At 45.4% G+C, this 22376-nt stretch overlaps 1 protein-coding gene across 4 annotated transcripts in view; it reads right to left on the bottom strand.

Annotated features, from left to right (window-relative positions):
- Positions 1-22376, bottom strand: part of SAMHD1 (SAM and HD domain containing deoxynucleoside triphosphate triphosphohydrolase 1) — a 1667622-nt gene that overhangs the window by 432397 nt on the left and 1212849 nt on the right. The gene's annotated exons all lie outside the window — the stretch shown is intronic.

Here is a 22376-nt window from a genome sequence, read left to right as displayed (position 1 = left end):
TATTTATTTCTAACACACTCTACTAATCTCTTTATGACATTAGAAGTCAGGAACATATGCACAAATCAACAGTTCACAACAAGTTAAGCACAAATATGGCTGGGGCCCTAGGGGCGTACCAGACCATATACTAAAAAAGAGACTTAGTAAGATCGACTTGCGAGGGGACAAGGCCTAGGGACTTCAGAAGCGCTGGGGCGTCACTAATCCACCCAAGGCAGGTTAGTAAAGGATCCACGGGAGACGCATGCAGTGTCAGAACACAGCCATGGATCCCAATAGACTTCAATGGAGCAAGTCGCGGTTAGAATTTTAAAGTTTTAGGATACTTCGAGAGAGTCTACAAACAAGTCACTTACAGGGTAAGTAGTTCTAGAGCAAACACACACAGGAGCACCGTAGTGCTGGAGTTACCTCACCCAGGGAAGCCGGGTGCATAGGTGTCTTTTGGTGTCAGGTCGCAGCGTCGTTTTCAATGGGAGCCAAAGAAGACTTGCTGCTTGTGAAGACAGGAGAAGTGTCCGCTGGAATCCAAGGATGGATTCAGAAGAAAGAAGACCTGAAAGCAGAGGAGACAGTGACAACCAGGAGCTGAATTCAGCGTGTCCCACGAAGTCTGCAGCTTACTGCGGTGTCGGCGACCAGATTGGAGCCAACAAGCCTTGGCAACAGCAAATCTTGTGCAAAGTGTAAAAAGTTAGCGGTGCAGACCAGCAAGGTCTGAGGGACTCACCCAGCGGGGGTAAGTCAGGGCAGGCCTGGAGCCAACAGGGGAGCCCTTTGGAATTGTAGAAAGGTCTTCTGGGGACCCACAAGCCAGGCGGCAACGGATCGCGAAGACGCCTCGGGAGGATTCACTCACCAGGAGCCCACGGTCACTCGGGACGAGGTAATCCTCTGATCTCGGAGGAAATCCTGCTGGAGGCTTGGGCCACACGTGGTCCAATGCACAAGTTCGTAGAACGTCGTGAAGGGGTTGCACTCGCCAATAGAGCACGGTGCCTGGGTATTGCTGTTCCTCGTCACTCGTGGGGTCCACTTGCCTCAGCGTCGCTGGGGACTTTACGATGGCCTTGGAGAAGTCAGGAAATCCACTTCCGGGGCTGCAGGGACTTCGGACTTTTGGTGCCTGCCAAGCAGGGGTCACTCCTTGACTCCAAGGGAGATTCTTCAGTCTTCCAGAGGTAGTGGAACGTCGAAGGTCCAGTATTCTTCTTCAGAGCGTCGTCCAGGGATATCTAGTTTGCAATGGCAAGGGTTCCCTAACGTATACTAGAAGGAAGGAAGGGACTAGCTCTATGACCCCACCTATGGGAGGGTCAGGGGAGTGGGTGGCTACACCCACTTCCCTTTGTCCAGTTTCGAGCCAGAGCAGGGGCAGGTAGCCCCTGAATCGGTTTGAGCTGGCATATGCACAGAGGAGCCTACTGCTACCCCAGTGCAGGACTTCAAAGCACTCTAGGAGTGCACCCACCCAGCCCCAATACACTAAATCCTGTCTGGGAGGTGGTTACACCTCCCTGTGACAGGATGCCTATTGTTGGGCCTCCTCCACTGCGAGTTTCGGTCAGCAGCAGGAGGGCAGCCCAGTGTCTGTGACTGGTGGCATCCATTTTGTGATGCCAGGGCTCTTCAGTATTCTACCGTGTTTCCACAGTGGGTACATGTCTATCCCTCTAGAAGGGTGGGATCATACTCCCACACCAGTTACTGGTGTGGGGGCATGTTTCCAAAGCGTTTGACACCAAACATGACATGTTTTGATGCAGCCATCCCAGAGTTAGCATTTACCGCGAGGTTATAATGCACTTAAGAGTATATGGTTTAACCGCATTGTAATGAAGTAAGTTCAGCCACAAATGGTTGTAGGTTCATCAGGTGTATTACAAGTAAAAGATCCCATCCACCAGAAGCTCCGGTAAGCATGAAAGGCTGGCTCCAACTGCTGCCTACTCGCTTACAACATTCCAGCCCATACAACAATAAACATTCCTTTTCTCCTGGCAACATGAGAGACATTCTACGATGCCACACATCCCCTTTCCTTATAAAGAATGTGTGTGAATTACACCAGGAGTGCAAACCTATATATATATATTTTTTTTATTTGAGTTTCTGATATACATATATAAATATAAACAGGGCACGACACATTTGAAATGAAATATTATACAAAACAATAACCAAAAAAGTACCCTTTCTGTACAAAATAAAGACAAATCTTATAAAATACTCTTATTGTTTCAAAGCTCAGATAAGGAGAAAGTTAGATTCCTCTTTCCATTGCTTAATTGGATCCCACATTTTTTCCCTAGTTTTCTCCCTCTTTTCCCCTTTCTAGCATATATTGCATTCTCTAGATTGTGTATTGCCAATAATCGAGCTAGTCACTGATGATACGTTGGCGGTATAGGATCTAGCCAGGCGGAAGTTATGCATTGTCTTAATACTGCCATTGCAACAAATATAAGATATCCCCCCTTCATGTGTATGTCGTAATGATTAACACCAAGAAGGATTATCGGTGGAGACAAGGTTATTTCAACAGCCAACACTCTGGAAAGAAATTCCTCGATATTCTTTTGAGTTGGTTGCAGATGAATACATGTTGCGAGCATATGTACCAAATCAGCCTCTGAACTTCCACATCTGGGACATCTAATCCCCGAGATCCCTCCCCACTGTGCGATTCTCGCAGGAGTATAGTAGAGATGATAAATAGTTTTATAGTGCTGTGCCTGTAGGGATGCAAAGCATAAAATACTCTGTCCCAGCTCTAGCGATACAAGAAAGCACTCTTCTACTATGTCTAGCTTTGTCGCCCATTTCTGCGCCATTCTATCCTTGTCATCCTGTTTAGCTTTTATCAATTCCGAATAGAACCTCCTAATAGTGCAGTCTGATCCTGCTTGTACTAAATCCATAATTGGAATCCTACCAAACCCAGTCGGACCCCCGTCTTTGTTTCAATATAGCTTCTTATTTGTAAGAACTTAAAAAAATGCCTTATCTCTATACCATAGTTTGCCTGTAACTTCGAGAATTGCAATATCCCTTGTGTAGTCCTAATGTCTCCCATCATCCTTATCCCCTTCCTTCCCCATTCTCCAAAAACCCAACCTGTAAAAATATCTACTGGTAACGTAGGGTTCGCATTCATTCTAGTGTATGCATTATATTTCCCCAAACCAAAGCTTTTTGAAAATGCTTTCCATATATTATAAGCCGCTAAAATCGTCTTGAATCGCGTCCTTTTAAAGTAACAAAAATCGGTATGTTTCAAAAATAAGTTCTCGGCTTCTACCCCCATGACTAAGCCATAGATTGCTAACGTGCCAAACTCGTCCTGTCCTTCGATCTCTGCCCCTCCTATCAGGCCCACCATGTTCTGTAGGGCCGCTGCCCAATAATATAATTTTAAATCCGGAAGCGACCATCCACCCCTATCCCGAGGCAATGCCATATACCTAAGAGCTCTCCTTGTCTTTCCCTTTGCCCAGATGAATCTATTGATCATATATTCACATCCCTTAAACCATCTTGATTCAAAAAGTAGTGGTATTGCTCTAAAAAGATATAAAAACTTAGGTAGGATCAACATCTGTATGATGTTAGTGCGCCCCACAACTGAGAGATGGAGATTCTCAAGCCTATCTAAATCCTTTCTCACTTTAGCAAAAACCGGTGTCGTATTTTTCTCTACCAGAGTGTCTAAATCAGAAGAGATAATTACCCCCAAGTACACCCCATCCTATACCACTCGATAATCAGAGCAATCTACATATTTATTCTTAATTATCTGTGTCTTATTGGAGTTCAATTTATAACCTAATACCTGTCCAAATTTAGTGGCCTCAATTTCAACCTGCCCTATAGCCTCTGTGGGATTAGATGTAATCACTGCCACGTCATCAGCATATGCGAGCACCTTACAATATCCTATGCGCGTATACACTGGAGAAATCCTATCACATCTCTCTAATCTTCGGATCAAGGGGTTGATATACATCGCAAATAAAAGCGGAGAACAGGGACAGCCCTGTCTGGTACCTCTCTTAATTTGGAAAGAATTAGTTAAGCCTGAATTAATCCGGATTACAGCGCTCGGAGCTCTATATAGTGTTTGGATTGCCTTAATGTATCCATCTTTAAAACCTGCTCTTTTCAAGGTATGCCACAGATAGTTCCAGGAGACCCGATCAAATGCTGTTTCTGCATCTAGTAACATTACAGCCATCGGGTCTCCTGAGACCTCCATGGCGTCAAACAGTGTGATAACCTTGCGAGTATGGTGAGTCGTACCCCTACCCGGAATAACCCATGCTGGTTACTGCTCACGAGGGAACCTATTATTTGAGCAAATCTTGTTGCTAATATCTTAGAAAGAAAATTGGCGTCAGAATTCATGAGCGTGATTGGCCTATATGATGCCGGCATGGTGGGAGGCTTTCCTTTTTTCAAAATTACCACTATTTCAGCGCCACCCCATGACCCTGGTATAGAGACCCCAGATTGTGCTTTCTGCATCGTTGTCGCCAGGTCTTGAGAAAGAACATCCCAGAATACTTTATCAAATTCAATTGGTATTTGGTCAGGGCCTGACGCTATACCCGAAGGGAGATTCGCTATAGCATTTTTAATCTCTTCTAGGTCCAATAGTTCTTCCAACCCCTCTGATTCTTCCTCTGTTAGTCGCACCACTGGGATATCTTCCAAGTATGTCCCTATCTCATCCAAATCCCGGCCATTTTGCTCATCATATAGCGAGGTATAGAATTTTCTAAATACCTCTCTTATTTCATCTGGGTCTGTGCGCAAATTACCTTCAGAGTCTGTGATTTCTCTTACCTCATCGAAAGCAGTCCTTTGTCTTGTACGAATAGCTAATGTTCGCCCAGCTACTTCACTAAATTCGTGGCACCTCTCTCTGTTGGTCAAGTATATCTTAGCTGCCTTATTCGCAATAACCTCTTCAGCATCCGTTTTTGCCTTTGTTAATTTTAGAAGAGCCTGATCTAAAGAAGCCCCTACTAAGACACAGTGTTGCAGCTCCTCCTCCGCATCCAAGACTGCCCCAGTTAGTTCTCTAGTTCTGAATTGCTCCTGTTTTCGTTTAAAGGTATTAAAACTTAAAGTTTCCCCACGTATCCCTGCCTTGAAAGCATCCCAAACTATTCCTGTCTCTGCACTGCCTCTATTATTTTCAAAGAACTCCTTAATCCATCGCGTCATATACTGAATATATTTTTGGTCCTGAAGAAGCCCACGCTCAAATGTCCATATTCTAACTTTCCTGGGTCGTGTGGGTATATTCAAGCTCAGGATCAAAGGATTATGATCACTGAGTATACGGGGAAGTCTGTCTATCTTTACATAGGAGATCATTGAGTTAGAGGCAAAAAAGTAATCTAGTCTTGCGCAGACCTGATGAGGGGCAGAGTAGTACGTAAATCCACTATCCCCATTTTTTAGCTTCCCCCAGACATCTGACAACATATTGTTTCTCACAAGCTCTCCTAGTGCTCGATGTACTCTTTTCTTTCTTCCCTGATACCTCCCATATGATCCTGTCTCTACACCTAGCCCATCTGCACCATTTATATTAAAATCCCCTCCCAGTATAATCCGAGGTGCCCAGGAGGATAATTCTGCATCTAAGAATTCGAGACTCTCTGGATCGTCCTCCGTTGACCCCTAAATTACCCCAAGGGTACACCACTCTCCCTCAATAAGACATTCAATTAATGCCCACCTACCCCATTGGTCTTCTAGCTTTTTTCTGGTATTCACATTTCTACTCTTTGATAATATTGCAACCCAATCTGTGTTTAGAGCCTTGTTTTGAGTATGCTAATACTTGAAAGCCTAATTGATCTAAAAGATATGCCTGTGAGGCCATGATATGAGTTTCTTGTAGGAATATAAAGTCGGCATTCATTTGTTTTAATGACACGGCAATCCTTTGTCTTTTCTGGCGATCGTTCAGGCCACTGACGTTCCACGTCGCTACTCTAATAGCCATTGTAAATCAAATAAGATTAATATTCCCAAAAAGAGACAGAAGTTAAAGAGACTTCGCTTCAAAGATGTCATTGCATTACATCTAATACTGTTTCCTGATTTCTGTTCAAATGATTTTCCCTTTATTCTTAAAGTACAAAACATTCCTAATCCTTCCCATACTTGTATTTCTTCAATTGTGCAATTCTTAGTTTGTCGTGCCCTGCCCCCCTTCTCTCCCCCCCCCCGCCCCCCTCCCCCCCTACAAGCCCTCCCCCCCTTACTGGCAAATAGGTCAATCCTGACCTATGTATGGCAACCTAAAACCTAGGATGTCCGTCTCCCCCCCCCCTCTCACCTACTACCCTTTTCCTACCTTAATCCCATGTGCTACCACTATAACCACCCGTTTATCATCCTTATTACCCAGTTTGTGCTCATGCTTACAGATTAATTTAGTTTATAAACATCCTATTGTTCAACTTATTAATCAAATTGCATCTGAAGTAGTGGTTCGACTTTTTTGACCCCTTTTCTCCTTCAATGCTGACAGATATTCCTGAGCAAGTATCTCAGAGAAAAACACCCTGTGTTGCCCATTAACTACTACTCTAAGACGGGAGGGGAACATCAAATAGGCTTCACATCCTGCATTTTGAAAGGGAGTTATTAATTGTCTCATCCGCCACCTTCTTTCGACGGTAGTGTGACAAAAGTCTGGCCGAGCGAAGAAATGTATATCTTTATAAGATCTCTTGGCCGCTGGCTTTGCCTTGCTCATAATCTCCTCTCTTGCCAGAAAGTTGCCAACATACACGAGAATCGCCCTTGGTTTACCATCTGTATTTCCTCTTTTCTGGATTTGAGGAAAATGGTGGGCCCGCTGAATCTCATTTTCCCAACTCCATTTAGTAATTTCAGGGAATGCACCTCTAAACAGCTCCACCACAAAGGCCCGAACGTCCTGGCCTTCCTTGCCTTCCTCCACGCCAAGGAGTCTTATATTGTTCCGCCTTTGCCTGTTCTCAAACTCCTCAAGTTTCCAAAGGACATCGGTTACTATTTTCTCCTGAAGCTTGGCAACTACATCCTCCAGCTTCCCAGTCCTCTCCTCTACCTCTGTGACTCTACCAGCCATATCTGCATATAGTTTGTTCACTTTCCGCAGGGATCCTTCTATTTTTTCATTAGCCTGTCTAGCTCTTCGACCTTCTGCCCTTGCTTCGCTCTGCATCTGTTTTATTGTCCCAAGTAGCAAGTCAAAATTGGGGTTCTGGGTCGTTGACTGCTCCACTTGACAATGTTGAAGAGATTGCTGGGTTTGAGAGTGAATTGTTCCCTCATGATAAACCTGTGATGTAGCTGAGTAGTCCCAGTCCAGCTTCTTAGCCACTTCCCGCTGCGTAGGGCTCAATAAGTTCTGTGCTGAGTCCTGTACTCTTACATGCGACCTCTTTCTAGCACTCTTCGACCTCCGACATCTGAGGTCTCTACTCCCCATTGTCCTTTCTACTTCTGACGTTTCAATCTCAGAGTTTCTAGTCTGATGTCCCGGTGAAAGTGAGGGTGAGCCTGAGTCTGAATATGAGTCAGATCTATCCGATCTTTCGCTAAATTCTGAGGCTGACTCTATATTTAAGTCCGTGAGGGAAGCGCCCTTGCCCTTATTTTTGCCCGCATCATCCTCCTCATCGTCATCAACTGAATAAAAGCATTCATCAGTTGGTGAGCCTGAGATAGTTACTCCCTGCACAGTAAGGTCATTAATGCCCCGAATATCTTCAGTGTCATGACCCTTTGTTATTTTTAAAGATTGTGATATTTGCTTGCCATCAGTAATAGTCTGAGCAGGTTCAATTAATGACTCATCTAAATTTTGCCTATCACCTGTTTCCCCCATAGCAGCAGCTCTTGTGCCCAATTCAGTCATAGGCTCAATCTCTATAGCTTTGCAAGGCAAGTTAGTAACACTTTCTGCTAAGGGCCCTCCATGTGCCAAATGTAAACTCACATTTTCGCTCCCCCCTCCGTAGCTGTGTCTGTACCTGGGTGTTCGTAGGAGCATTGGCAGGGAACAAATCGGTTTCATTCTCGTGTTGCTGCTGCTCCAAATCCAGCACTGTTGAGTTCTCAAGACCCCCACCGATAGGCATCTGCTTTACGCTCGCGCTCTGAGCTCCTGATGCGTAGTCCGTGAACTGCGTTTCTGGCTCGGCCGATAGCTCACCGCTCGTCTTCTCACCCTGCATGCTTGAGTCTATGTTGCTGCCAGCGTTTTTTTCGGCAGCATCGATAAGGGGCGACGGAGGAGAAAATGCCTTTTCTTGATCCTGGACCGATCCCCGAGGGGCCGGTATTACTGTCGTTGAGGCGGAAAAAGCTTCCATCAAGGTAGGCTGACGAAGCACCGTATCTTTCACTCCTTCGACTCCAGACAACCCTGTCCCTGTATCGGCTGATCGCTCTTTAGCGGCTCTCTTGCCCGGTAAAGCCTTCATTTTTTTAAGTTCTTTTTCCTTCTTTAGGGCACTCCCGGAGATCTTCTCGTTTCTCTCCACGCCGGTATTTTTCCCCCAATCCTTCTGTACCTGAGGCTGAGCCTGGGTTTTCAGGCGAGTCTTTGCTCTCAAATTGTCTGCGGGGGCACCGGGGTCGCTATGTACTAGGCTATCGTTCTGAGAGTCTCTCTTTTTCTCCGAGCTCCCTTAACCCCCTTGCAGCCCGCTGATTTTTTGAAGCCATTTCCCTGATTTTGTTATGCCGATAGAAAGCAACCCAGATAGTGGTCAGTCAGCTGGCTCCCACTGCTAAACTCAACAGAGTGCGTCCTTAACTTCAGGGTGCCCAATTGTATCTGTGAGCACCGTGTCTTCACGCATCTCATAGTTCGTAATTTCGTTTGTCCATATTGCGCACCCGAATGTAGTGTATAAATCAAAGCCCACTGCAGGGATCAAAGATGAAAACTTTTAGCGCAAGTCGTCGAGATAGCTCAGCATGATTCCAAAGCGTTGACACCAAACATGACATGTTTTGATGCAGCCATCCCAGAGTTAGCATTTACTGCGAGGTTATAATGCACTTAAGAGTATATGGTTTAACCGCATTGTAATGAAGTAAGTTCAGCCACAAATGGTTGTAGGTTCATCAGGTGTATTACAAGTAAAAGATCCCATCCACCAGAAGCTCCGGTAAGCATGAAAGGCTGGCTCCAACTGCTGCCTACTCGCTTACAACATTCCAGCCCATACAACAATAAACATTCCTTTTCTCCTGGCAACATGAGAGACATTCTACGATGCCACACATCCCCTTTCCTTATAAAGAATGTGTGTGAATTACACCAGGAGTGCAAACCTATAGAACAACATAACAATGTTCAAAAGCTATTTAAGAAAATCTTTTAGAAACATGGGAGGCTTGGAAACTCTGGAGGATTTGCGAATGCCCTGGGGGGCTCTGCTTACATCATCACAACCGGACAATTGTTGACCAGTCAACAAATCTTTCCTTACCACCACCACCCTGTTCAGATTCCAAATGCGATGGTCGGCAGTTTTTATAGCATTATTGAAAACTTTTATTACTTAAATGGGTCTCAAAAAACTTTCTCCAGATTTCTTTTTGATTGGGTTCTTTATGAGAACCCAATCCCCCACCTTTACAGCAGTCTTCTTCACAGATTGCCTCAAATCAAAATTCTCTTTCCTAGATTCAATTTTTTTTTACTCTTTCAACCTCCAGTTAGACTTATCGTTCTTAGTCAGTAACTCAGGTTGCATATTGTTTACCCACGGAGGAGCTACCAGAGTATTGGGGCACCTGGCCCTGAATAATTCAAAGGGGGTCCTCTTCGTGACAGAATGGGGCGAAACCCTGTAAGCCTCAACCTTATCCCAAATTTGAATACGCCAATCAAGACCACTTGACCTTGCCATGTTAATAATTTCTTTTAGCACACGGTTGAATCTCTCAACCATGCCATTGGTTTCTGGATGATACAATGACGATTTTTTGTGTTTGATACCATGTTTTGCAAAGAATGTCTGCATTTCTCTGGATACAAATGGCACCCCATTATCAGTTAAGATATTAGAAGGTATTCCTTCTCTAGAGAAAATCTTCTTTAAGAAGCTTATTACATGTTTGGTTTCAACCCCTCTAGAAATCCCTATTTCAGGCCACCTTGAGAAAAAAATCAATCAACACAAAAACATACCAGTCAGTACCAGATGACTGTATGGGGCCAAGAATATCTAATCCTACTTCTTCCCAAGGGGCATCAGGTCTTTCTCTTATCACCATGGGTTGTGTCTTGGGTTTTGCTACCCTCTCACTCAAAGCACATTCCACACAATCTCTTATTTTCCTTTCAACCTGTATATCCATTCCTGGCCACCAATAATTGAGACGGAGTCTCTCTTTTATCTTAGAAATACCCTGATGTGTACTGTGTGCAAGTGATATGAGATCTACTCTGATGTCAATTGGAGGAATGAGCCTCAAACCCCTGAAAAGTAGACCATCACATTCCGATAATTGGTCTCTGACATGCCAAAATTTCTCCAACTCTACGTCGTCTCTATGTTTTTTTTCCCAACCGTTGTTAACGCCTTCTAAGACCTTTAATAATACTTGATCTTGTAAGGCTGCTTTTTTCCACCTGTCTTTATCAATAGTGGACTCTTCCACCAGACAAACCATTTCGTCGTTTCGCTCACAATCATCGTCAAAGTTGACGTCAACTTTTACAACCAGTCTGGACAGAGCATCAGCTACCTTGTTTTCCACCCCAGGTAGATACTTTACATCAAAATTGTAATCTTGGAGCCCGACAACCCATCTTGTGATTCTACCTGAAACAGCGTCAATCCCCTTATTCTTGAAAATTTCACATAAAGGTTTATGATCAGACCTGACTTCAAAAGTAGCACCCCACCAAAAATGTTTTAACTTGTTTATCGACCAATAGACAGCTAAAGATTCTCTCTCTATTTATTACAGAGTAACGAAACTCAGCACCCCGCAAACTCCTGGATAGGAAAAGAATGACTTGCTCATGGGAATGATCCTTGTGTATTAGAACTGCTCCTAGTCCCTTCAAACTCGCATCCGTGATCAACATGGACTTTTTCTTGGGGTCAAAACTACAAAGTTTGGGAGCAGATTTTAACTTTTCTTTAAGGGTACAAAATTCTTGCTCACATTCAGCATCCCACAAGAATTCGCAACCTTTGCGCAGTAAAGCCCTCATTTGCACACACAATGAAGCGAAACCATTTATAAACTTCTTATAATATTCGGCCATACCCAGGAAGCTCATAAGTTCTTCTCTACTCGTAGGGGAAGCTAGATTCTGTATGGCAGTAATCAACCTCTCCTTTGGTAACACCCCCCCTTGACAGATAGTGTGCCCTAAATATTCAATCGAGCTTTTCCTGAATTTACATTTTTCAATCTTAACTGTGAGATTAAAGTCTTGTAATCTGTCCAACACCCTGTATAGCCTTCCATCGTGTTCTTTTGTGTCACTTCCAAAAATCAAAATATCATCTTGATAAATCTTTACACCCCTGTTAAACCCTTTGAAACCTTCTCCAGTTCCCTTTGAAAAACTGAGGCTGCTGATACAAGCCCAAAAGGAAATCTAGCAAACCTGAACGTACCAAAAGGAGTGACAAACGCCGTTAGATCCTTAGAATAATCTAATCTGGTGGTATGCTGACCGTAAGTCGATGGTACTAAAGACCTTTGCTCCTTATAAGAACATCAACATGTTGTTTATCTTTGGTAGAGGGTAACGGTCAGTAACTAAACTCTTGTTTAATTCGCGAAGGTCCACACACAAACGAAGGGACCCATCAGCTTTCTTGGCTGCGACGACCGAAGCAACCCATTGAGTTGCCTCTACATCCTCAATTACTCCTTCAGCCTTGAGTCGCTCCAATTCTAATTTGACCAGTTCTCTGACTGCGACAGGTACATTTCTAACTTTACAGCAAACGGGTTTAGCATTGTCAATCATCCGAATATGATGAAGATACCCCTTGAGGCAACCCAATTTATTTGAAAACACATTGGGAAATCTATTCCTCAAGACATCTGAAAACTCTTTGTTAGTAGAGTCTTGAACAACAGATATCGAATTAGACACAAAATTATTTTTTAAAATAACGGGGGGGGGGACGAGTTTGGGTCTGACATAACCCCCAAGTCCTTCTGGTGGAACCAACTGAGAATGCTGTCTCCCTTTTGTGAGATGTATATTTTTGCACTGGCCAATCTATCTTTGTAGTCAATTAAGCCCCAGAAGTACCCAACAAGTTTGATTGGTTCACCCCCATAGGCCACCGGTTTTATGTCAGGACGAAAAACCTTTACCTTTCCCATAAGATGTTTGTTATAAAAAGCTCTGGAAATAATGGTTATTTTCGCACCTGAATCAAAAAGAACCTTAGTAGGCTTTCCTTCACTAGGATTTCATCAATAGGGCAATTTTTCCCTTCTCCATTTTGTACCACCCGTACTTGAATTTGCCCACAATAAACTTCATCTTGGCATTGATAATTGTCATCAACATCATAATATATTTCACTTACTTTCCCCTTGTAATTTTTCCCTTGACACATAGCAGAGAAATGTCCCTTCTTTTTACATTTACTACACGTAACCTTCCACCCTGGACATTGCCTGTCATTTGCAAAGTGACCACTTTTCCCACAACGAAAACATTTCACACTAGACAAATTAAATCTCTTGGGAGCTTCTTTCGAAATTTCGTTTTTCGGGGTTTCTTTATGGTTAACAGTTCCTCTAGGGATAGTCTTGACGGCTTGAACAGAGCTTTTGTCCTTATTTTCCCCATTTTTCTTTATGACATCTATGCATTTTAGGGAGTGTTCTATCCTCTTAGCAATTACAATAACTTCTTCTAAATTCGGTTCGTCTTTTTGCCACAATTCCTCTCTGACGCGTTCAATGCTGCAACCCAACATGAATTGATCCCTTTTTCTTTCGTCGAGAGTCGCAGCAAATTTACATGAAGAAGCCAATTTCCTGAGAGAGGGGACATAGTTCTCAACACTCATCTTCCAATTGGGACCTTCTGCCAAAGTGGTACCTCTCCAAGATGGTACTAACTTTGGATAAGTAGTGTTTATCTAAAATGGCAATGCATATTTCGTATTCATTGAGGTTACTATCATCCAGTTCAGGAAGATGGTCGAAGACTTCTTGGCCTTCTGAGCATAAGCAATGCAATAACAAAGCAGTCTTCCTTTCTGCACTTAGCGAAGAACCGCACACTCTTGCGTACCTCTCAAAAACTTTCCGCCATTTTTGCCACTTTATGGGAGGATCCCCCGGTGATGACAGAAAGAAAGGGGGTGCAGTAACGTTTTGCATTGTGACAATTTTAACCTGAACAGTTTTTTAGCCAATCAACACTGTATTTTACGAAAAAGGAAATGAAAAAAAAAAAAAATGAGAAGAAAACAATTTCCCTTTTTTTTTTTTATTAAAGATAAACACTAAAATGGTAACCACAAGGCTGATATTCAAAGAAAAAGTTTCCCCCCTTTTTAAAAAAAAAAAAAACTAACAAGCGTGTGCACCAGTATTGCGCCGGAGTTCACTTTTACCTTGAAGTTTTGAAATGAAGTGTGTGTATCACTGAGGAGATACACCCAAATTCTTTACACATGCGAGTTCCACAGATTTGAGTTAATTGTACCTTTCTCCCCATGTACTCGCCGATCAGGAGCTGCCGATAACGCGTTGTGTCCACAGAGCGTTACCGAGCAACGGCAAACACGTGTTGAAATGGACGTGAATGACGCGGCACGTTTGGAAGCAAATCTCTTGTTTATTGAGGTTCCCTTGACAACTAGCGCAGTGCGTATGACGTGCCGGTGACGCACAGCACTAGTGCGTGTAGTCTCTCTCCCTGTTGAACGCGAGCGAAGAATGGCGTGCAGCCAGGAGGATCGCTGTCGGCATTCGAAAAGGTGAGAGGCGCCAATTGAAAAATGCTTTTTTGACGATGAGCCAAACCGCTGGACAGGAATGCCTCCAAACTTTGATATGACTCAAAACAAATTATCTCCCACACGTAGACTCCTCAAATTAGCTGTCGCGCACATTATGATGGTGAATGAAACACAATGCAACGCTTTCACCAGAACTTCCGATCTGATGTTGCAGGCACAGTACAGGTTCCCCGAAATATTTTAAACCCGGGCCATAACAAACAAACGCTGGGTTTAGGATGCAGTCACTTCATTTCACACGAGCCAAACAGCCGGATAATCCATGGCTTATTTCTTTTTAAACTGATAAAGTAATGCAATACTGCAAAGTCCATAGCGTACATTGAAGAAGTCGGTGGGGTTAAAAACTATGCCATACCTGCAGTCCAGTGTGATTAAAGAGTTCTTCTTTTTTCAATGTTGATCCATTTGAAAACGAAGTAGTGTTGGGATCTTATATAATTGATGCAACAAATCCTTAAGGTGAAACCATCCTGCGTCGCCAAGTGTAATGAAGTAAGTTCAGCCACAAATGGTTGTAGGTTCATCAGGTTTATTACAAGTAAAAGATCCCATCCACCAGAAGCTCCTATAAGCATGAAAGGCTGGCTCCAACTGCTGCCTACTCGCTTACAACATTCCAGCCCATACAACAATAAACATTCCTTTTCTCCTGGCAACATGAGAGACATTCTACGATGCCACACGCATCTACAAACAGCCCCAGAGAATGGACTCTGAGAGCTGCAGAGGGGCCCTGCTCAGGTAGAGGCGCCCCTCACATGGAAACCAAGCACCCTGCCCTCAGGACTGATAGGGCCTGCCTTAGGGATGACTGATAGGTTTATATGTGTGTGTAAGGAGAGATATAGGGAACCTATATCTCAGTGAGGAGTGCTAACACTACCTCCCCCAGGCTGCAGTAGCAGGCCTGTGGTGTCAGATTTAGTCTGCTTCCCAGGGGTGGCATAATACATGCTTCAGCCCCTGGTAGGCCTATGAAGTACCTATGCCCTTGGTACCTAAGGTACCATATACTAGGGGCTCATAAGGTACCACAGTATCCAATCACTAGTGCATCTAATATGCACTCCATGTTGTTTAGAGAGAAGAGAGGCTGGGGCCCTGATTAGCAGGGTCCTAACCAGACTATAGCCAGAAACCAGTGTTAACATCAGAAAAAAAAGTGGGGGCAACATAAGTGCAGATCTTACTCTCCTACAGTCCGGCTCAGGGGCACATTTGGTGTCCCTGTGCATAGTCCAGCTCAAACCAGTTCTGGGAGCCATTTGCTCCTGCTCTGGCGCGAAACTGGACAAAGGACATGGGAGTAGCCTCTCCCCTGTCCTGTCATGTCCCCACTAGAATCTGTCCAACCCCTTCCCGTGGGTATAAAATGGGTTACCTGGCTACAGGACATTAGATTTTACGTGGAGAAGATTCTGCAAGTAGATACCACTACACTTCGAAGCAGTCACTCCCCTGAAAACGCAGGCACTGTAACGCATCTGACTGGTTTGCTGATCCTGAGCTCCTGCGGACTCCAGCAACACAGGAGATGGGTTTCTGAAGGTCTCCGAGATTGAGATGCCCTCTTACCAAGTTTGAGGTGGATAGCCCTTGTGGGGACCGTATAATCTGTGCACAGTGTGCATTTGCACATGCTTGTCGTGGTGCAACAATTTCGTGCATCGGGCAATTTGTAGCGCTGACCCCAGCACATCTTTTCTGAGAAGGACTCCGACATCCTCGCACTCTGTGCCCTGCTAGCTGGTATCCTGTGAAACCACCTGAGGTCCCTTCGCAACTCCTGTGCCTTCGGCCTGTGGGTCCACTTGAGGGTCAACGTTGCTTTATTTGGGCTCCCCTGGTTGCTCCAGGCCTGCCCTGACTCCCCTTGCTGTGGTGTGTCTCCTGGTCCTTGCTGGGCCAGATAGACACCGAACTTGACCATCTGCGTTGCTTGCCGCTGCCAAGGCTTGATGGTGCTCCCGCATGACACCGACCCCTCAGCACTCGACATCCTTTGTGGGACAGCTTGTGTCCGGCTCCTGATCATCCAAGACGTCTCCTGGTCCGCACAGCTTTAGAGTCGAGATCACCATCCAACACACCTGAAGCACCCATCAGTGGGCATTCGTTTACCGAGCTCCTGGTCACTCCAAAGTGACCCAAACTCTCTCCCCTCTGCTTTCTGGTTCTTCTCATATAGAATCCACGTTTGGATTCCACAGGACACTTTTCTTACTTCCAGCAGCAGCATATCTTTATCGACATCCATAGAGAACGACAAGGGATTCCGACGCCACTTCGTGCCTATGCACCTGGCTCCTCTGGGATAGGTAACTCTGATACAACGGTATCCACAGTTGGGGTGGCTCTCCAAACTATTAAGTTCCAAGGGTTGTCTTCGTAATCTGCTGGGAAGGGTCCTTAACCTCTGATTTTCCAACCACGACGTTCCCATTGAATCGTACAGAGCACGCGGTCTTCTTCTCAGTCTTCACCCATCCTCCGTGGTGTCCGTACTCACTCACCTTGAGTGGTTCCTTGGGGTCCCAGCGATTCTACACCTTCTAGACTAGGTCTAGTCCCGAGTCGTGGTTCTTATACCACTTATTTAGTATATGGTTTGGTCTCCCCCGGAAGCCAACTGTGTTTTGTGCTACTTACGTGTGATTCTTTGCAATTTGTATTATTTGATTTGTGTGCTATCCTCGTGTAGAAGATACTAGAGAGTGTTATATATAATAAATACATATTTTTATAACTACTGTGTGGTTTCCCTTTCATTTAACCAATAGTATACGGTTGCATTCTGGTAAAACAAGGTGCCTGACATTCCTTCAATACTTAGCCTGAAGGCTGCTCTCCATAGCTACTACTAGGTTAGCTTTCTATAAAGGTTATCTTTGACCTAATCACCATAAGGGTTGTTTGGACTGGTACAAGGTGCCCACTTTAATTAGTGGACAGCATATACAAGGCCAACTTCTCACATTGGTACAGTGCGGTTGGGATTCAAGCCAGCATTGTTTTACCAGATAAATCTTTTCTATTTATTAACTGAAAAACCACTAGTATCTAGGAACATATAATACTAGCGTAAGGTATTATGTTCTACTGAACTTGGGGTTGGGTAAGTCAAGGGTCTAGCACACCCTTTCTCCAACCTAAGAGTTTAGTTCCCACTAGGTTAGGTAGGTGCCTACACCACATCTCACTTAGTATGTCGTCTAATGGGAATGCCACTGGTGGCATCCTGACTACTAAATATGATCGCTTTGCATTTACTGAATTAAAAGCCATGTGTGTATCTAGGAAGCTGAAGACAGGGAAAAATGCCAACACTCAACGTCTCATTGATGCATTACTGCTAGATGACATTAAGAAGACTCCTAAGTCAGATTAGCAGGATAGAGTGGGTGGTACAGGGGAAGAAGATAGGTCAGGAGGGGACACCTTCTATGACCTGGACTCCAACCCTGGCCAGGAGGATCAAAATGATCCACCCCTGAACTACTCAGATAACCAGTAGGAGGAAGAAGAAGAGGGTTAAGAGCAGAGGCGGCTCCCCTATAGGGGTGTGGGGGCGTCGCCCCACTGCTTTCTCGCAGCGCGAGAAGGCAGAAACATAAAATGGTATAACTACCATTTTATGTTTCTGCTTATCCCAATGTGAGAGAGCAGAAGGGCCTGGTTGGGGGTGGGCGTGTAGGCGGTCCTGCTGAAGGGCAGTGGGGGGAGTGGCTTGCCCACTGTTGTGGGTACTGACTGTTTGGTCGGCCCCAGGGCCGAACAAAACAGTCATACGCACTCCCCCCTTTTCTCTATGTAGGCTGCTACATGCAGCCTACATAGAGAAAATGGCCCGGCCATCTGCGCCTCAACAGTGTTGTGATTGGCTAGGGTAAGCGAGGGAGGCTGCCTGCTGGCTGCTTCGGTGCTTGGTACTTCGGTAAAACGCGGGACCTGGCTGCAGCATTACACCGTCCAGGAGCAGCGCGGTACCCGGGGGCAGGCTAGGTAAACTTTTTTTGTTTTTTGTTTTTTATTCCCCAATCCCCACCCGGCACCCGCGATCACCTGCGCCCACCTCCACCCCCAATCCCGCAAGCAGGCCGGCCGCGGCAGTCTGTCATTCTCCTTACGGTTGGGTGGACATTGCTCAGAAAGAAATCAATAGCCTTCCTACTCCTTTGAGATTTTTTTTAGAAACAAATATTTTCCCTCGCAGCAAATCTTTCAAGTACATTACATAAGACAGCGCTTTTATATAAAATGTGAACATGTCATTTTTTTATACTAGTTTGGGTCAAGAGAGCAGTCGAAACAGAGTCATCCAGAATCTTCCTAAATGAAGAGGGAAGGGATGCCAGTGGATGTTCCCAGGCCTCGTGCCTGACGTCTGCTCACACAGGAGCTCACTGTGTCACTAAGTGCACAGCACTGTGAAATTTGACACATAAATGTCACACATTTACACATAACTCCCTGCTTTTCCGTCTTGTATTTTGCATTTTGTCTGTGCGGGTGAAGGAATTCCTTGCATTTTGGAGGCACGGGGAAAGGTGGGGGCTTAACTGGTATTGTGGATTGTGAAAACTAAATGTTCTCGTTCAGGACCTTTTAGTAATAGCGCTTCCGGTGGTGCAGGCGACATATGTGAAGTGTGATACCTATAAAAATACCTAATGCATTCTGACTAGTTCAACATCCGATCCCTGGCTTCCACTTGTCATGGCTGTGATCGCCCCCTGTCGTCTGTCACGTGATACAGCAACAGCCATAGGTCAGCATCGTGCCCTCGTAGAGTGCCGGACGCGCCCCGACGGTACAAATAAAGGGCGGGGTGGCCGCTTGTGGCCCAATCGGCGATAGCTGCTGGTGTAACTGAGTGTGCCTCGCCTTATATACAGTACGGCGTGACTGGGAGACATTGAAGAGAAGTTAGAACACAATTACCCGCCTCCCCGTTTATACATTTTTCAGAGCCTCTTTCACAGCCCTTGTCAGACGGTGAGACTTTGCTGCTGCTGTGTGCACTGCCTGTGTTCCCGCCCATCACTTGCCGCACGTGTATCCCCCAGACGTCTCCCTCATACCGCCCCTTGCTCCCACAAACACGTTGCACTCTCTCGCCATCTCTGCACCTCAGGGTTCTCCCGTTATCTTTTCACCCCATGAGGGGTAAACACCAGGGCAATCAATCTGCCCCGTCGCAACATGTCACTGCATAATTGGAGCTCGAGTCAGAAGGCGAGGTGTGCTCACTGCTGTGTACCCGTGGCCAATCGCTTCAAGGAGCTACACTACCAAACTTAGCTCCTGTGAAAGGGCTGAAGTCGTATCATTCAAAGTTTACCTTTATTTGAATAGTAACTTTGTATTTGTCTCTCTGACTTTAGCTGCTGCGTTGCTTTCATTGTATGGTTTTTACCACATCATCTGCTTGCTGATGGCAGAGAGCGCCCCTCACATCCATCCATCTCGGTACAGAGGCCTCAGTCAGTGATGCGCACAGCACCCCAAGGCCAAGAAAATGTCTGAGAAGCTTGCTTTTGGCTTGATGTGTATCGCTAAGAGTGACAATGGGCATGTGCTTGTTTTTAAAAAGGGGAATGTGTGCGATTATGTTCTTTCTTTTTCCCGCTTGTTTACTCCCAAATGATTTGGACTCGTGTTATTTGTCTCTGGCCTTTGTCTCGCCCTGATGTCCTATAGTGCTATCTGCCATTGGTATGGCATTGTAGTGTTATTATTGAGGACTGGTATTAGGATGTGCTCCGAGTGTTGGGAACAAAGCTTCCTTGACTGGCAGGTTTTTGTAGCGCCTCATAAGGTTTGCTATCAGAAACAGGGTGGTGTATTTACTAAAAGTATTGGAATACTCTTTTATCAACCTCGGAAGGATTAAATCAAAACTACAGAATTCAAAACACATGGCCAGATGTCAGCTGGGCCAGCTGATGATTTTACTATGTCAACCCCCTTTCCTTTAATTTGGAATGTGAAGTACTATGTGTTCATACTTTACTCAGTCAGAGTTCATTTTCAGGAGAGCTAGAGCACGTTTTAAAGTGCTTTCTTCTTTTTGCTGTTTTAAGTATTCACTGTGGAAATATTCTGGCTTTCCGTCATTTTCACAAAGTTTCTATTGGCCTGGACTTTACAATGATCATGCTGGTAGAAAACCAGCCTGGTGTCAATCCCACAGGTAGGTGACGTCACTTTTACAGCCCCCATTATCTTCAAAAAGGCCAGTCTCCTGCAGTGTCTGAAGGGAAGTGACAGAGGACAGACAATGTATACTCTGCCCCCAACTGGCACTTCCCAGGGAGTTATCATCAATGTGGCCTCCCTGTCTCCTGCAGCCTTGTTGTTCCTCTGCTCGCCTTCCACAACAAACTCCATCCCCAACACATACTGCAGGAGGATTACTCACACTGGACTCTGCTGGTCTGGAGGGGTGCAGGGTTTAGTGCTTTGGTAGCCTAGGGTTTGTGTGTGTACAGGGCGGATGGTGACATTGTCTCGGGGGTTCGATAGGGGTGCAGAGAGAGTTGGAGGGATTGGAGAATAAACTGCACAAATTAGATAAGGACCTGGGGGCGGACTCCTCCTCCGGGATGAAGCTGCACAAGACTTGTGCCCTCAATGATGAGGTGCTTGAAAGGTTGAGATGTCATGATTACTGAGCGTATCTTACTAAAGTGCAGGAGGAAGAGGGGAGACCGGGGTGCTTGTTAGCCTGGTCGATTAGACCCGAATCCCATGGAGCCCCGATCACGCAAATCAGGTGTGATGCAGGAGCACGTTGCATGATCCTAAGGAAATAAATACCTTGTTTAGGGAATATTACGAAGCTCTATATAGGGCCCCGGCGGAAGAGGAGGAGGTGAGAGATTTTCTAGCCCTCTTTACGACCCAGGGTCTGGACAGAGAAGCTCAGGAAGACTTGGGAGGTCCGGTGACGTTGCAGGAGATAAAAGGTGCTATTTAAGGGTATGGCCATGGGGAAGACCCCTGGACCGGATGGGCTCCCCGTGGAGTTCTATGCAAGGTATGCATCGCAATTGGCTCCTCGCTTGATGACCTTATATGCTTAGTCCTTGGAGTTGGGTTATCTACCTACCTCCACGCGGGATGTACTGGTGATCCCGCTCCTTAAGTCTACCACCCAGGGTGCGAGAGTGGGAAATTTTAGGCCCCTTTCCATTCTTAACATGGATTTTAAGATTCTAAGTAAATTATTGGCACAACGCATACTCCCCTATACAGTGATTCACAGGGTTCAAAATGGTTTCATCCCATCGCGATCCACCGCATTCAATCTACGTAGATTATACTCAGGGATTATGTCATCCGGGGGCGAGCGATCTCACACTAGCGGCCATTTTGTCCATTGACTTGGAAAAGGCCTTTAATTCCATTGATTGGGAATATTTATTTGCTCTGATGAAATACATGGGATTTGGAGATGGTTGGGTTAAGTGGGTTCAGCTACTATATAAATACCCCACCGCGTGGGTAAGGGGGAAAATGGTGTCTACCCAATATGAGATATTTTGAGGCACGTGGCAAGGCTGCCCACTGTCTCCTTTCCTTTTTGTCCTGGCCATCGAACCGCTGGCTTCCTTGTTCCAAAGAGGTGGGGAAGGGTTGGGAATAAGAGTGGATGGACAACAGCATATAATATCCCTTTACGCAGACGACCTGCTGATCTACTTGGAGGATGGAGTGAAGGGCTCCGACACGGCGTTATAATTGCAAGGGCGATTTGAGAAATGTTCGGGTCTACGGGTCAATCAAGATAAGAACTATTTCTTCTCGGTTGGGGGAGCACTCCTGCACCCCCGAGATCTTTCAGCGGAGATCAACTGGGCGCTCCACACCTATAAATACTTGGGGATTCATTTATTCTACTTGTTGGAGGACCTTAGGGAGGGTAACCTAGGAGGAACTCTTTGATCTCTTAAAGCAAGTGTTCCCTTTTGGAGCTCACTGCGCCTTCCTCTCATGGGCAGGATCTCCCTGTCCAGCTTTATTTCTTCCTTAACATCCCGATAACAATACCGGCAAGCTGGTTTCGTCAACTGGACCTAATTTGGGGGAGGAAAGAAGGAGGGTCTTGCTAACGACGTTGCAGCGCCCCATGTTGGATGGTGGGCTAGGGGAGCCAAATTTCGACTTATATTTCTTGACTGCGCAGATGCAGTGGCTAGCACAATGGGTGGAGGGGGTGACCCCAGAGGGACTTTTACAGTGGTTGCTTATGGGCAATCGCCTCTGCTATTGCCCAAGCTATTAGACCCCCCGACATCTGTCCAGTACAGATCAGCACTGCAA

Source organism: Triturus cristatus, chromosome 7 (assembly GCF_964204655.1).
Source record: "Triturus cristatus chromosome 7, aTriCri1.1, whole genome shotgun sequence".
NCBI lineage: Eukaryota > Metazoa > Chordata > Amphibia > Caudata > Salamandridae > Triturus > Triturus cristatus.
This window is presented reverse-complemented; position numbering and strand designations above follow the sequence as displayed.